Below are 15,630 nucleotides of genomic sequence, written 5' to 3'. Positions count from 1 at the left end.
GATTTGATTTATCATCATTGATGGAGATTGATTCTTTGTATCTAGACACTTTCTTGATATAGCCATGAATTGATTGTCTTCTAGAAACCTCATTATAATTTGATCTTGATTTGTCTTGAACCAATTCTATATGGGTCATGAATATTTCTAGGATTGCATCAATCTCTATCCTTCTTGAAAATGATATGAGCTTTGGCTACAAAATGATATTGAACCAAAATAAGGATGAATCATTAGATGGTCTAAAGACCTCTCTAACTAACTCAGATAGGATGAAGATAAATGATAGATCGAAGTTCGTCACACAAAGTTGCGGAATAACTTTGTGATAAGAACACAAATCAATATCTAATTGAATCGCACACAATGATAAAGATTTTACTTGTTTTTTTAAAGGAATCTTACACACTAAAAAAGACAAGTAAAATAAAAGTCTAACATTTAATAGTGAGAAACTCTCTCTTTATTTTCTTTAAAAAAATCAATATCTTTACAATGAATGGAAACCTAAGCTATATAGGCTCAATTTACAAATTATTAACATAAATACAAAATAAATCAAATTAATAACATAAATGATAAATCAATCAGAATATATTTGAGAGATTTTATCAATCATCATTGATGGAAATTGATTTTTTGTATCTAGACAGTTTCCTGATATAGCCATGAATTGATTGTCTTCTACAAACTTCTTTGTAATTTGATTTTGATTTGCCTTGAACCAATTCTTGATGAGTTACGAATATTTTTAATTTTGCATCAGAAACAGAGTTCATACTTTCGGGTCTTGCCAAAGCGATTCGTGCTGCATCTTCCGGTTGCAATAAATATCTTACACAAGATAGTAGATCGGTTACCAATCTTTCTCGAGGTCTAGTGATGGAATTCATGATTCTATTTCTTACACTACATGTGATTTTATATTACGAATGGTGGGACGTTTTAACTTATTGCTTCTTTAAGGAGATAACACATCAAGTATTGTGAAACTTCAAGATAATTTAGAGGGCCTATATATTTGAACTCAAACGTATTTTGGGTATTTTGATTCGGATATCTATTAAAACACTTCGAATACTCACGGGTACGAATCATTAAAGAAACCAAAATCACGAATATACTAGTCACTGAAGTAATAACGAAAGTAATAAAAAGCCAAACAAAAACAATTAATTTGTCAATACATAAGTATTAAAGAAAAAAGTCTAAATAAAATGTAGAGAGCTCAACTTTTACGTTTTAGTATAGCATATTATATATACTTAAATTATTTATGTACTAAAATCCAAATATTGATCTGAAAGTTTCAGATAATATTCGGGTCAGATCAAACTGGGTCCTATATCAGATCTCAAGTTCTTAATACTTATATTCATCACTACTTTCTAAGAAACAAAATGTCAATGAGAAAACAAGGAGAATCAAATTTTGTTCAGAAGATCAAATTAATCAAAAAAATTGACTAGTGGAGAAACTTATAATTTTTCCATCAAAAATTATATACATTTTTTTGGGTTTATCATCTTTTATGCTCCTCGTCGAACTTTGCATGCTCTCTCCACCCTTATATATAATTCACTCTGCTTTCTAGTCTATGTAGATAATAGGCTTGAATCAAGAAAATAAAGAAAGAGAAAGAGATGGAAAGTAATAGGCTCATAGTGCTTTTGCTTCTTTGTACCTTCCTTTGTCGCGCCGAATCTGCTCTTCCTTCTCACTATGAAATCTCACTCACCGGTTAGTGTTTAGTTATTATATAACATCAAAGTATGGATAAGGTTTTCTAAGTGTTAATGGATGTTGTAGTTCTTAAAATAGTATTCTATCTACATGTATACAATTTCGAGAAACTAAAATTGAGTTAAGTTGGTTTTACGAATTTAAAATTTCCAAAACATTTTTGAAGGGAGGAGAATGATGGGTTATAAGCCCAAAAGTGCCATAGGAATTATTAAAATTTCCAAAACACTACCATCAACCAGTCCGCGTGCTCCAGGCGGAGGAGGGGGTAATGGTATGTTCTTTTTCAATTATTCACTTTCTTTTGGAAAATTTTCTAAATTTACTCATTCCTGTTTATTTTATTTTTATTTTTAATAATGGAGGAGATTGATTAGTATACTTTCAGTCATCATCTCATTCAAATAATTTGAATCTATAAGTTCTACAGATGATTATGCTTTTTCAAGAATCAATTATGTAATATTTTGGGTGTTTTAAATAAGTTGTTCTCCTATATAATTTAACTTAAATATTTGGTGGAAAGAGCCTATGATCTCCCATTGGTAGATGATTTATCTTGTGCTGTGTAAGGTTTGATGTTTTTTTTTTTGGATGGAACAAATATGAGTAAATTAAAATACTAGTTGGAATATAAAAAAACGTTGAATAAACAATTTTCATAAAGATAATATATTTAATGCGGATAACTTCAATTCGTAATATGATTTTTAGAAAGAAGATTTATGAGCCAAATGGGTGTAGCCGTGTAGGAGCATCAAGCAGTGGACAAGGTAGTCGTCGCAACCACTAACTCCAGTTTCGGTTACTAGTGTTTAAATATATCGTATGTGTGTGTGTGTGAATTTTTTTTTTCTGCCTTCACATGTCAAGAAATTTTGAATTATGTATTACTATTATTTAGTTTTCGGTATATCGTGGAATAAGTATTGTTCCACACAAGTTTAATTAGATCAGTTCAAAATATAACTAATATTTTAATATTAGTAGTGTTAACATAATAATTAAATATAAATTTAACCCACATTGTATCACTAAATTAATGTCATTTTACAGATATATTAATCCTTTATCCTATAAAGCAAAAGTCTATCTGTCCAATAATATAAAGCCACATCAGATTTTATTTTAATTTTAGTTAAAAAAAATCAAAAACAAATGTACACACGATCCTCTACAAATACATGAATTAAAAAGAAAAACCTTAACCAATTAAACGTGTTACAAAATTGTCAAAACCTTTGGACTTATTAAATTTAATATAGATATATATATATATATTTATATTAGTAAAAAAGAAGTACAACTTTACATTTGGACAAAAATGCCCCTGCGAAATTTAACATAAGACAAGTCATTAAGGTTAAATGAGTCTTTTAATGATCTTGATTTGAGTTATTTTAACAAAATAACCCGGAAATTTGCAATCGGGTATTCGAGTTCCATAAAAGGAATAATTATGTTCGGACCTCAATGAGTTATGTTTTAAAATGTGAAATGTGAATGGGTTTCAAAATCAACTTAGAAGGAGGTATTCAAGTTATATTTTAAAGAATTTGGTAAGATTTTAATATTTTAGAATTTTGAAAGATTTAGGAGATGTTTAGGAGATTTGATTGTGTTTTAGATTTTTTAGATTTTTATTTTTGGAAAATGAGATGTAATTCTATGAGATTCTATGAGATTTTCTTACTAAATTTTGTGTGATTTTGAAATATTTTACACAAAAAAAAAAAAAAAATCTATGCATCATGAGAACCGGCGATTTCTATCAAAATGACATCGATCTCACTTTTTCAAAATAGTTGGCTGAAGATGAAACGTCTCCCTAGTTGCCTATTCTCAGATCACATATACCTTTGGTACAGAATGGTTTCTTGATTCTGGTGCCTCCTCTCACATTACCAATTCTGCTTATCACCTCCAACATGTTACGATGAGAGAGAGAGAAGCAAACAACATGTGATCTGATATTTCAATGGTTCTCTCTAGTCAAGAACAAAAACAGAGTAAGGAGAGAGAGAGAGAAACAAACGTGAAAGAGAGAAGCAAACATGAATTGTTGATAGATTATAAACAAGAAGCGTTGACTGCTCATTTGTTTGTTTTTGTTTTTAATTGAAATTTTTCAAAACTCTACCTCAAAGGGTATGATTTTGAGAGAAGTACTTTTCAACTAAAAAGAAAAAAAAAAGTATGTTAGAATCATTCAAAGTAGCATTCAAAAAAAAGTTGTGATATTTTGAATAAGAAGAGATTTAAAGTTAGATTTATAAATTACTGATTGAATAATAAGAGATTCTTAATATTTTAAAGGACTTTATATAAATCTTAGTTGAATAACATAAGATTTTATGAGATTTTTTAAAATTCTCAATTGAATAACAAAGGATTTTAAGAATACTTTAAAATTTTTTAAAATGTTAAGTTCAATACCCCCTCATTAATGGGCTTCGTTGAACAAGACTACTTTATTTTTTAGGAAAAAAAGAATAATATTGAGTACTCAAAAATCTCTATATTTATAAGCTTCCTAAAATGAAGGTAAGGTGATTATATCTTTACATTAAATGAAACGATTATATTTTTATTTTAAAATTAATAGGCTTCCTATAAATAAGGTAAGGTGATTAAGTTTTCCAGTTTTAATTGGACGATTAGAATATGTAAAGATTTTCTCAATTTAATAAAGCATATTACAAAGCATATTCCTAGTATAATTTTCAAAAAATCATTCCAAAATTATCTACATGATATATAAACTTGCTCTACAAGATTTTTGCGATTCCTGAAATATATTCTACCTTAAACACTATAAATACTCTTCATTCACATCACCAAACTCGATGATATAGGAACCCGGACGAGGGAACCCACGTGGATAGATAGAAATAGGCAAATGGTTGATAACATTGTTCTGTCTATTCGGTAGCAGTGGAAGATGAAAAGATAGATGGGTGGATTGAAGGACGCCACACAGATCTGTGAAAGGATCTATGATAAGTCAAATCTCAGTCTTCAAGGATTCATACACAATAAGAAGGAGAAAAGGGTGGTTGCTTCTATCTCAGAAGAAAACCTAAGAAAACTCTCATTTTATTTCATCAAACTTGAAATGTTAAAATGCTGAGAAGGGACCTTATCTAATGATACAACAGCGGGGGATCTTCTAGGGTCGAAATTTATTACAAATAAAAGGACTAAACTTGCAAAAACAACAGACTCGATTTTAGGACCTAAATATATTAAAGACTCAAAAAGACCCAACGGTCGATTCCTGCAAAACAAGAAAAGAACCATCATTTATTATTTGAATTCAAAAACTTACCTTGGTAATAGCTCTCATGCACGCTCCAGCCTTTCGTTGATTGCTTCGAAAATGATGAAAAGAACGGGTTCTTTAATTCCTTGTAAAACCGGCAAAAATGATGCGTCTTGAGTCTTCTCTTTGGAATCTTCTAGCTCAATGAGAGTAATCAGACTTGCAATGGACTTGTTGAATTGTTCCCTTAAGGTTCTTGCTCCCAACCTTGTCCTAGCTGTTTGTATCATTGTTGGCAGAACAGGTTCTTGAGGAAATGGTAGAACGGGTTCTTCAGGAAATAGCAGAACAGGTTCTTCCGGAAGTTTACTATTAATGTCCTCATCACTTGACCAAACATTCTCTAAGCAAAAGCAAATAAACTTAACATGCTATAATGAATCAGCCATTACCTTTTTCTCTACGGAGAAATCATGGCAACAGAGCATCTTCTAAGACCGTGACTTAAGACATGTTCAAGGGTGTTCCGGTAATTTGATTCTCGGCGGCAACAGCAAAGAGTCAGAAGGCGGTAACGGGTTTTGTTGATAACGCCAATCCTGATATCTCGTTCTCTCTGCTTATTTGCCGTGATTATTATCTGTATATATATATATATATATATATATATATATATATATATATATATATATATATATATATATATATATATATATATATATATATATATATATATATATATATATATATATATATATATATATATATATATATATATATATATATATATATATATATATATATATATATATATATATATATATATATATATATATATATATATATATATATATATATATATATATATATATATATATATATATATATATATATATATATATATATATATATATATATATATATATATATATATATATATATATATATATATATATATATATATATATATATATATATATATATATATATATATATATATATATATATATATATATATATATATATATATATCAATATGGATATCAACCTCTAATTCACATAGATCTGAGAGCTAATTCATTATCTTACCTTTGCATGTGAAAATCAGATTGTGATGTCGTTTGTCATGCACTGTAATCGGCTGTATTTGGGTTGTGAATGTTTGCTTCATATGGGCTTGTTTGGTCTGAACCATGAACTGGGCCCATATTGATGTGTAGCCCATACAGGATCCGGGTTGTGTGGCCTGCAGGATTAAACCGACATATGCTCTAGGGTTTCACTATATAAGGGAAGCTAGGGTTGAAGAAGAACGTAGGAAGAGTAAGCACAAAGACGCACTAAAGAAGCTGGTGGTACCTTGGTGGCGGCTGTAGGGCACAGTGCAGAGCGATGTGCAGGGCAGATGCAGAGACGCAGGGCGCAGTGCAGAGAGCATGCGCAGGGAGTCGTACATGGAGCTTGAAGTTGTGCGCAGAACCATGATAAAGGAGCAGAAGCTTGGCTAGGGTCGAAGGGCTGAGAGCCGGACATAACCTTGTCTAGGTTTAAGGTGTCTTCAGGACACTCTGATGAGAGACGAAGGTGGAGCTGCTTCTTTGGGATTCTGGAGGTGTTTCAGGGTTATACATGGAGGGGAGAGCTGAACTAGAGACAAAGAGAGGAGAAGAAGAAAAGCTAGATCTATTATGCGTTGTCTTCTTCAGGTGTCTTTCTAGTAGTTCTCTAAGCTTGTATATGAAACACTAGTGTAAACCTTGGTTGATTGATAGTGGATGTTTGTGGGAGAAGGTTCCCACACGAGATGTACCCTCTGCATGAGGGGAACTCGTTAAATCTCTGTGTTATGTTTAATGTTATGCAAACTGATCTGTGAAGTAGACGAGGAGTAGGGGCAGAGTCGCGGTATGCGGTTCACTACAGAGGTGAATCGGGATCTGCGATTCTCAACAAGTGGTATCAGAGCTCGGGCTCAGGAATTCACAGACTCAGGCATGGCGTTGTAAACATACAAGGAGGATCCAGAGAATGTTGTAGAAGACTCGAAAGTTAAATCAATTATGGGGTTGATTTAAGGTGGAGTTATCTACAGTGTTTGATTCAGGTTCATGGATAGATGTGTGAAGGTGATTTGCACATGGCTGTGAAGAGGGAATCAAATCATCATCCAAAAGGCTCAAACTTGTCAAAACAGGAATTCAGTTTCCGCTGCGATCACAAGGTAAATGTGATGTTCTATTTTGAAGCTTCTGAATACTCAAAACTGTTTCAGTTTAGGGAATCTAGACATCTTCAACTATTGAAAAGTCAGTTTTCGGTTGTTGAAAGTCTGTGTAGTGGTGTTTGGGAATTGGTTGAAGGTACAACTATAGGAGTCACAGATTTACTAAGGGACGCCTTCAGAGGTGAATCTGTGTGTAAGAGGGTTGTTAGGTCAACAGGTTGTGTCAAAGATTCAGATGAGTATGAAGATGGATAAGGCAATTTGTGTTAAAGTGGTCAGTTTTGAGAGGAGTTGGGTGATTGGTTAAGTCTCAGGAATGGATAAGATTGTCAGAGATTTGAAAAGACTACAATCAAGGTAGGTTTACAGTGAATTGGAATCAGAAGAGTACCAAGAGTCGAAGTTGCAGTCAGTGAGATTTTCTTTGTCAAGGTGGAGTTTGCTCTACAAGGTGACTTAAAATCTCTGGAAGACTTTTGTAGACGTTGCAGGACTGTGCAAGAGTTTGCAAGTAAGTGCAAGAATCTACAAGGCTGGCGAAAGTTGATTGGGGTTAGGTTTTGCATTGAGAAGAGAATCAAAACAGAAAAGTTCTGGTTTACCTGTTTGCATCTACAGAGATGATCTGGTGGATGAATCTTCTGAAGGTATCACTTGCAGGAAGTTTAAGTGTTTTGTTGACACTTAATAAGGAAGCATGTGAGTATAAGGGGAAGATTCAAGTAGATCTCTGGTGGTTAAAGATGCATGTTATGATAGACAAGACTAGTAGAAGACTAGTGGGTCTAGTAGGATCATTAAGTTTCTCAAGAAATTCACTTAAGTGAGGATTCACCAATGGTGAAGACATGTCAAGTTGGTGTTGATGAATAGTGAGAAAAGGTATGATGCTGGTACCAAGGTTCTTCTTGGTAAGGTCTGTAAACGTGAAGAACTATTGCAGTGTTATGTTAACAGTAGGTGTGGCTTCAGGGATTCTAGAGTGAAGCACTAAAGGCTGTTACAAGGAGACTAGCAGAGGTTTTAATGCTGTTGGTCGGACATCTGTTTTAACATGAGGTTGAACAGGAGGTTGTACTGTCAGATCGTACAAGCTGGGTTCAAGATTCAGTTGGTTAAACAGATGGGATGTAAACTCAATCTCAGGAGTAATGCATTGGGTTGAGATTGTTTACATGATGAATCAGAGTTTGTTTCAGGATTGAAGCATGTATGATTCATGTGTTCTGCATGGGATTCAAGGAATTTTGGTTCAAGCTCGGTGCACATGAGAGGAATCAAAGGCCGGCCAAGTGAATCAGGTTGCAGACAGATACAAATGATATACAATCATAATAACAGATCTATGGTGTTTCTCAGAAACCATGGAAGAGGTTATGTGATTGTTCTAAGAGGTTCATATCTCAGGCTTTACTTGTTCTAAAGGTTTTCAAAATCAAAGTTTCACAAGCAAGTCAGGTGTTACTTGTGGGTGAATCAGAAGTTCTGGTTCTAGGTGGAGCTGTTGTGAGAAACAGGAGAATCAAGTAAAGGTCTTCATAAGTGTTTCTAAGACCAGGAGAAACAAGGTTGAAGAAAATGATTCGTGTAAGGAGTTACACGAACTTGTTGGGACAGCTGAAGAGCATCGTAAGTGATTCAGAGAAGTTGTCAAGAACAAAGGTGAAGCTGTGTGGCTTCACAGACTGAAATTTCAGAAAATTCGAATATAGTGACAATCATGAGACAGTCTAAGGATTCGATAGGTGCTGAGAATTTCAGAGCAATGTCAGAGGATGGCATTGGAGGACACAAAAGAACAATCAATGTTAGTTGTGTTCTGTATTGATTATCAATGATCAAGGTTGTGAAGGTTTCTTCAAGGATGTCGGTTCAGTGGTCAGAGTTCTTCTGCAAGTGGGATTACAGTCATTAGAAGAAGGAAGCTTGAGGGAGAGTCGCGAATCTCTTTAAGTTTCTGAAGATGAAGTTGAAAATTCCTAAGGTTGACGAAGATAGAGATCATTGGAAGTTGTAGGTTCTACAGAGAAGGAAAGTTTTGTTTTTTCTTCTTAGGAAAGAATCAACACAAAGGGGATTTTGTGAGTTGGACCAAATGAAGCAAAAGGTGGGGATTGTTGTGAATGTTTGCTTCATATGGGCTTATTTAGTATGAACCATGAACTGGACCCATATTGATGTGTAGCCCATACATGATCTGGGTTGTGTGGCCTGTAGGATTAAGCCGACATATGCTCTAGGGTTGCACTATATAAGGGAAGCTAGGGTTGAAGAAGAACGTAGGAAGAGTAAGCATAAAGACGCACTAAAGAAGCTGGTGGTGCCTTGGTGGCGGCTGTAGGGCACAATGCAAAGCGATGTGCAGGGCAGATGCAGAGATGCAGGGCGCAGTGCAGAGAGCATGCGCAAGGCTTCGTACATGGAGCTCGAAGCTGTGCGCAGAACCATGATAAAGGAGCATAAGCTTGGCTGGGGTCGAAGGGCTGAGAGCCGGACATAACCTTGTCTAGGTTTAAGGTGTCTTCAGGACACTCTGATGAGAGACGAAGGTGGAGCTGCTTTTTTGGGGTTCTGGAGGTGTTTCAGGGTTATACATGGAGGGGAGAGCTGAACTAGAGATAGAGAGAGGAGAAGAAGAAAAGCTAGATCTATTATGTGTTTTCTTCTTCAGGTTTCTTTCTAGTAGTTCTCTAAGCTTGTATTTGAAACACTAGTGTAAACCTTGGTTGATTGATAGTGGATGTTTGTGGGAGAAGGTTCCCACACGAGATGTACCCTCTGCATGAGGGGAACTCGTTAAATCTTTGTGTTATGTTTATGTTATGCAAACTGATCTGTGAAGTAGACGAGGAGTAGGGGTAGAGCCGCGGTATGCGGTTCACTATAGAGGTGAATCAGGGTCTGCGATTCTCAACAATTTGTTTATCAAGCCGATTGGTTGGTCTTTGACATCCCATGTTAAAATTGTTGATCGGATCTCTCTGTTTGGCTTGGAACTGATGTTTTCGAAAATGTTCTTTGCAAATTTTTAATAGTTATTTTACTTAAGAGGAAGATAATCCAAAGGGATCATAATTGACATTGAAGATGATGTTTTTTTTCCTGACATCGACAACGAAGATGATTTTACATTTTGGGTTTTCGATGCTTTTTTCCATATCTATTTGGCGGGCTCTCGGTTGGGCCTCATTTTTTCTGTAATCTTTGAAGAGGCTTTTATTTGTTCGAATGACTAATTTGTATTCTCTTTCTTTACCATATATAGTAATTTTTTGACAATATATAAAGAGATTTTGGCTACCTAAAGTGTGTCTTTTCCTTTTTTACACATTGAAGACACATATAAAACAAAAGAAAATATTATCAATCATTGAACAATATTTTATTTTTAATATGCAAAAAAAAATAATTTATTCCAACTGTTACTTTGTTAATGTATATAATCACTTCAGCAAATATATAGTAACCAAAGTTCTCATATTCAGTTTATATAATTAAGTATATAAGCCTTGAACATTATTTTCATACCAACTGATGCGAATTTGACCTACAATTTAAATTTTTATAACTGTAAAATTCAATTAAATACCTAAAATTCTAACATTATTTTAAATAAAAATAGATAATTGTTCTGTGGATCGTGTTTTACGTCATTGTGTGATCAACACTAATCGTTAAGTTTTTAGTTTATAAAAAGCACATTACATTACCAATTACTACCTTTGAATTCTCTCTAATATTTCCTACCAAATCATAACACTACTAATTTTTTTTCTAACATAAAATATGATACAATTAGTTGGAATCAAAATATAATACCGTGTAATATGTTTAACATAGCAATTAACCGAAATATTCCCCCGCGCTATAGCGCGGATCGGGTCTTAGTCTATCAATATAACAAACGTTTTTCCTTTATAAAATTGCATTCATCACAATTGTAAATGTATGTTTAAAAATATAGAATTATTATTTTCCTAAACTACTAAACATTCGGAGTAATTTAAGGAACCATAACTATTAAGAAAAATATTTTTTTTAATGATGATAGATTTTCCTATAACCCTAAATCGTGACAACTTACATATTTGTTTTTGTATAAATACTGCTTCTTTTGACAAGCCAATCACTCGGATCCATTGTTGTAGTTCTGTTAAAATATGTTTTGGTGTTCTTTTTTTTGGTAGTGCTCTTTTTGGTGTTTCTTTAGTTCTATTAAAATTAAAATATTTTTTATGGTGTTTTTTCTCACATGCCTCAACTTCTTAATTTATTTCAGATTTTCGTCCAGAAAAATTAACCCAGTTGCATCCTGAGTATCTATAATCAAAAAGAAATCAGGAGATGCAACTAATAAGTTATTATTAGCAAATGAAGAGGTAATTCACTAAACCAATAATATATTAAATTCATGTATTATAGTCTCTAAATAACATGTAAACTAAAGTTATTATTTTGGTTTTTGTACTTCAAAAGGCAAGTATATAAAATTAAGTATACGTGAACATTAGGATGGAAGATTATTATAATTTCATGCCTCCGTCTTATTATATAAAGTTTGATGTTAAAGTTACTTATTAACAAGATCGTGATACGTGTCAAAATTATTATATCAATAAGATGTTGACATGTGTCCATATTACTGTTTAACATAATCGCGACATGCGTCAAAATAAATGATCTTAGATTTAAACACATGTCTAAAATAATCGCTAGAAAAAAAATGTTCAAAAATATTTATCAAACAAAAAAAAATAAAAAGCAAAAAGGAAATATTTACCTATCAGCTAGCATTGTAAGAAAATAGATGATAAGTCTTATTATATAAAAATGTATATTAAGTAGTATCCCATATCAAATCAAAATCGTAAGTACGCTAAAAAATGATAAACACCAAAGAGACAAATACAAACCATGAGAGATAAGAAAACCTTGCTAGCAAAAGAAAACGGGGTATGAAGAGTGATGATCAGATTGCTATGATCGAAAAGACACTTGCAGATGAACTTCATATAAGGTTAGATTTAACTACGCTTCATATATAGGTAGACAAACTAAATCAATATGTAAGTACAATATTTATATAATGCTAGACATATATCTTTGACTACTTCCACCTATCTAACTATTTTCACATCTATGAATAATAGACATCATATTATTTAAAATTTTCGTTGATTTTCATTGTCTCATATAGTTTACCAAAATACAGGGTTCCCAAATTACAACTTTGCAACTTAGACGATGATAAGAACTTTTATTCTATTTGTCTTATACAATTTTGGATGAGGAATCTACGTACTATCAATATTTGTTTATTCCTTCTTTATAATATTTTAATTTAATTATGTTGTAGTATTTTTATATTTTAGTTTATTTACATAAATTTGATTTTCTTATTAGAAATTTATGGTATATATTTTAAAATAAAATTTTCTATATTATTTTGAGTTTATTTTTTATTTTTCAGTCAAAGATATGTAAGATCAATATTTATTTATTCTTTTTAAAATAAATATTTTAAAAAATTTCTTTTGTTGTAGTATTTTTATATTTTTTTTATTATAGTTTATATTTGATATCTAGAGATTATCCAAGACTCCTATATCATCGTGGTTATAACTTTTTATTTTTTAAACTTTCTTTTAATTTCTCAAATTTTATTGGGTTGGTCATAAACTCATTGCAATCATGTAGATATTTTCTTCTCATTTTTTCATCCAAAATATTTTTTGAGTAAACAATTTTAGTGATTAAACAAACTGTCACTACAAAGTTTAGTGGTGAAAAGAAACTATGTCAAAGTGAAATTAAAGAAACAAAAATTGGTTTAATTTGTTAACAGATACACTTTATAAGTGGTGATAAAGAGCGTATTTTAACAATAAATTATTTTAGGGTGTAAAAACACATTATTAGTGGTAAAACATAAAGTAAAATTGTACGTGGATGCTAACAAGATGACGCTTTGACGGGCTGATTGCATGTAAAACATTTTGTGAATAAGCTGTTGAACGTTTTTGAAATTTGACAATAATAATATTCGTAATAGTTAATATTCTGGAAAATATTTTCACTTTCAAAAAATATTTTTATTTTTAAAAATTAAATTTTATTAAATAGTTTTAAAACCCGTACATTGTGCAGATCCTAATGTAGTATATGTATATATACAGACGTATTATTGAGAGTTTGAATCTGAGCGGCTAACAGGACAACGCAAAATCATATGCCATTTTTTAATAAATATGGCATCATCATCAGTTACATATATTGTTTTTATATCTGTAAACCAGATTCTTAATTCAATATTGGATTGTTTTTTTAAGCTTATGTTTTCTCACATTTTTTGTGGTTATATACAGAGTGACATTTAAAACCAAAATCATAGGAAAAACTGTTATGATGTTTTCAAGAAAAAATTTCAGAATACATAAGCTACACCGCACCTATTTTTTTTAAAAAAATATGATTCTAATTCCTTATTTTCTAAGATGTTGTCACTTTAGAAGGTGTGATAGACGAAAGCATGCAAGGTGAAACCCTTGAGTAGTACAACCAAGAGACTTTAATCGTGACGTGAAGAATATACTTTACTTGTGATTGATTTTACTGTGCTTAGTGTTATATATATGAAAACAACAATTTATTTATTATGAATCATTTATATTATGAATTATTTTGGTCTCTTTTATAGTATGACTCTAAACTATTGCCCAATTTTTTAGGTGATGTGGGATATTGTACCGTATTTTTTATTAATCTATTGAGTAATATATGTCTGTTTTTAAAAAAATTTGTATTACATCATATGCAGGAAAAAATCACAATTTTTATTAACTAAATGTATTATAAAATAATTCAAGATAATTTAAATATAAATACAAATAAAAATGAAAGGGAATCATATATTTATGTTTGAATGAGGTAGAAAGATTTTTTTATTTTTTAAATCTTACCTATAATTTAAATTTTTTTGGTAACAAATATTAAAGTCAATGCATTAAATGTAAAAACTTTCCAAAAAGTATTTTTGAGCAAAAACTGCTGCAAAAATACTAGTATAGATTTATCATTAATTTTCAATATTAATTATTGCCAAATATGTAATCCCCTGTTATAAAAAGTGGTTTCAAAATTTTTCTTTCATAATATATCATGTCTTTTCTCACTACAACCCTCTTTTTAATAATTCTCTGTTATTTGTTTATTTAACGGAAAATTTTAAATAGATCTATGGAGTAATCCAATTCATTTAAATTATGAAATTATGGATTATTTTAACCAATTTCATTATTTGAATTTCTGGAAATCACTATTTATCACTAATATAATGATAGAATTATTACGAGCTGTTATAGAAATTTAGAATTAGTAATTAATTGTATAATTTCCATGTATTATTTTAACAATAATCTGACTTAAGCATAAATCTTTTTTAAGTAAGAGTTTCCTTTTATTTAAACCATATGTATTATATATATATATAACTCATATATCTTATTATATAAAGTTTGGTTTTCAAAGATACTCATTAAAATAATCAGGACATATGTCAATTGTATCTTAAAGATGTTGACAAATGTCAATTCTAAATTTTTCAAAACCTATTCCAAAAAGGTTATAGAAAAGTCAAAAGGAAAAGGAAAACCTAATTTTATTGAAATTCTTTTTAAGAAAAAATAATAATTTTATTGAGAATTTTATTTTCTTACAAATGAGTACAATTTCATTTTTTCCTGTCAAAAAGTAAAATAGAAATTTAATAATCTTAATTTTAAAGTCTAAACCGTTTTACTGCTCCCAATGAATGTTAGGATTTGACTAATTGGTCGGTCTGTTGTTGTCGAATGTTGACAAAAAAAAAAGTTTCAACCTTGAGACATTTCACATACATTAATAAGATATGTGACATGCTATTAATTGATTATATTAAAATATATTTTTTTCTTGAAAAGAAAAATGCAAAAAAGAAAAGTAATTAGAAATCTACATAATATCAATATACATATGAATATTAGAAAGAATACCAAAAATAAAATAAAAATTAATTTAGAATAGGTATAGTCATAGTTACAAATACTTCATAATACAAAAATATTATAAGTGTGGATCTTTAAAATATGTTGTTTTGTATATTTTGCTAAATATTTTCGTTCTTTGTTAGAAAGATAAGTATACATTTATGGATAAATTATAGAATTAAGTATTTTTTCAAATATTCGTATGGATTTCTGACTTATAGTTTGTACTTGCGTTTATGGGTATTTTGTTGGAATGATTATTTTATCCTTCTTTAGAATTACAAGAAACTTTTGAGTTTTATTGTTCTGTTTCTGTCTATTTTGCGATGAAACAGGCGGATATGGGTTTGTAAACTCCTTTACTTAGACAAACACAA

At 30.9% G+C, this 15,630-nt stretch overlaps 1 long non-coding RNA gene across 1 annotated transcript; it reads left to right on the top strand.

Moving 5' to 3' along the window:
• On the top strand, positions 1,415–2,976 carry LOC104724978. The gene is made up of 3 exons (XR_757815.2): positions 1,415–1,740; positions 1,910–2,017; positions 2,458–2,976. It is a non-coding gene; the product is annotated as an uncharacterized LOC104724978 (long non-coding RNA).

Source organism: Camelina sativa, chromosome 11, assembly GCF_000633955.1.
Source record: "Camelina sativa cultivar DH55 chromosome 11, Cs, whole genome shotgun sequence".
NCBI lineage: Eukaryota > Viridiplantae > Streptophyta > Magnoliopsida > Brassicales > Brassicaceae > Camelina > Camelina sativa.
This window is presented reverse-complemented; position numbering and strand designations above follow the sequence as displayed.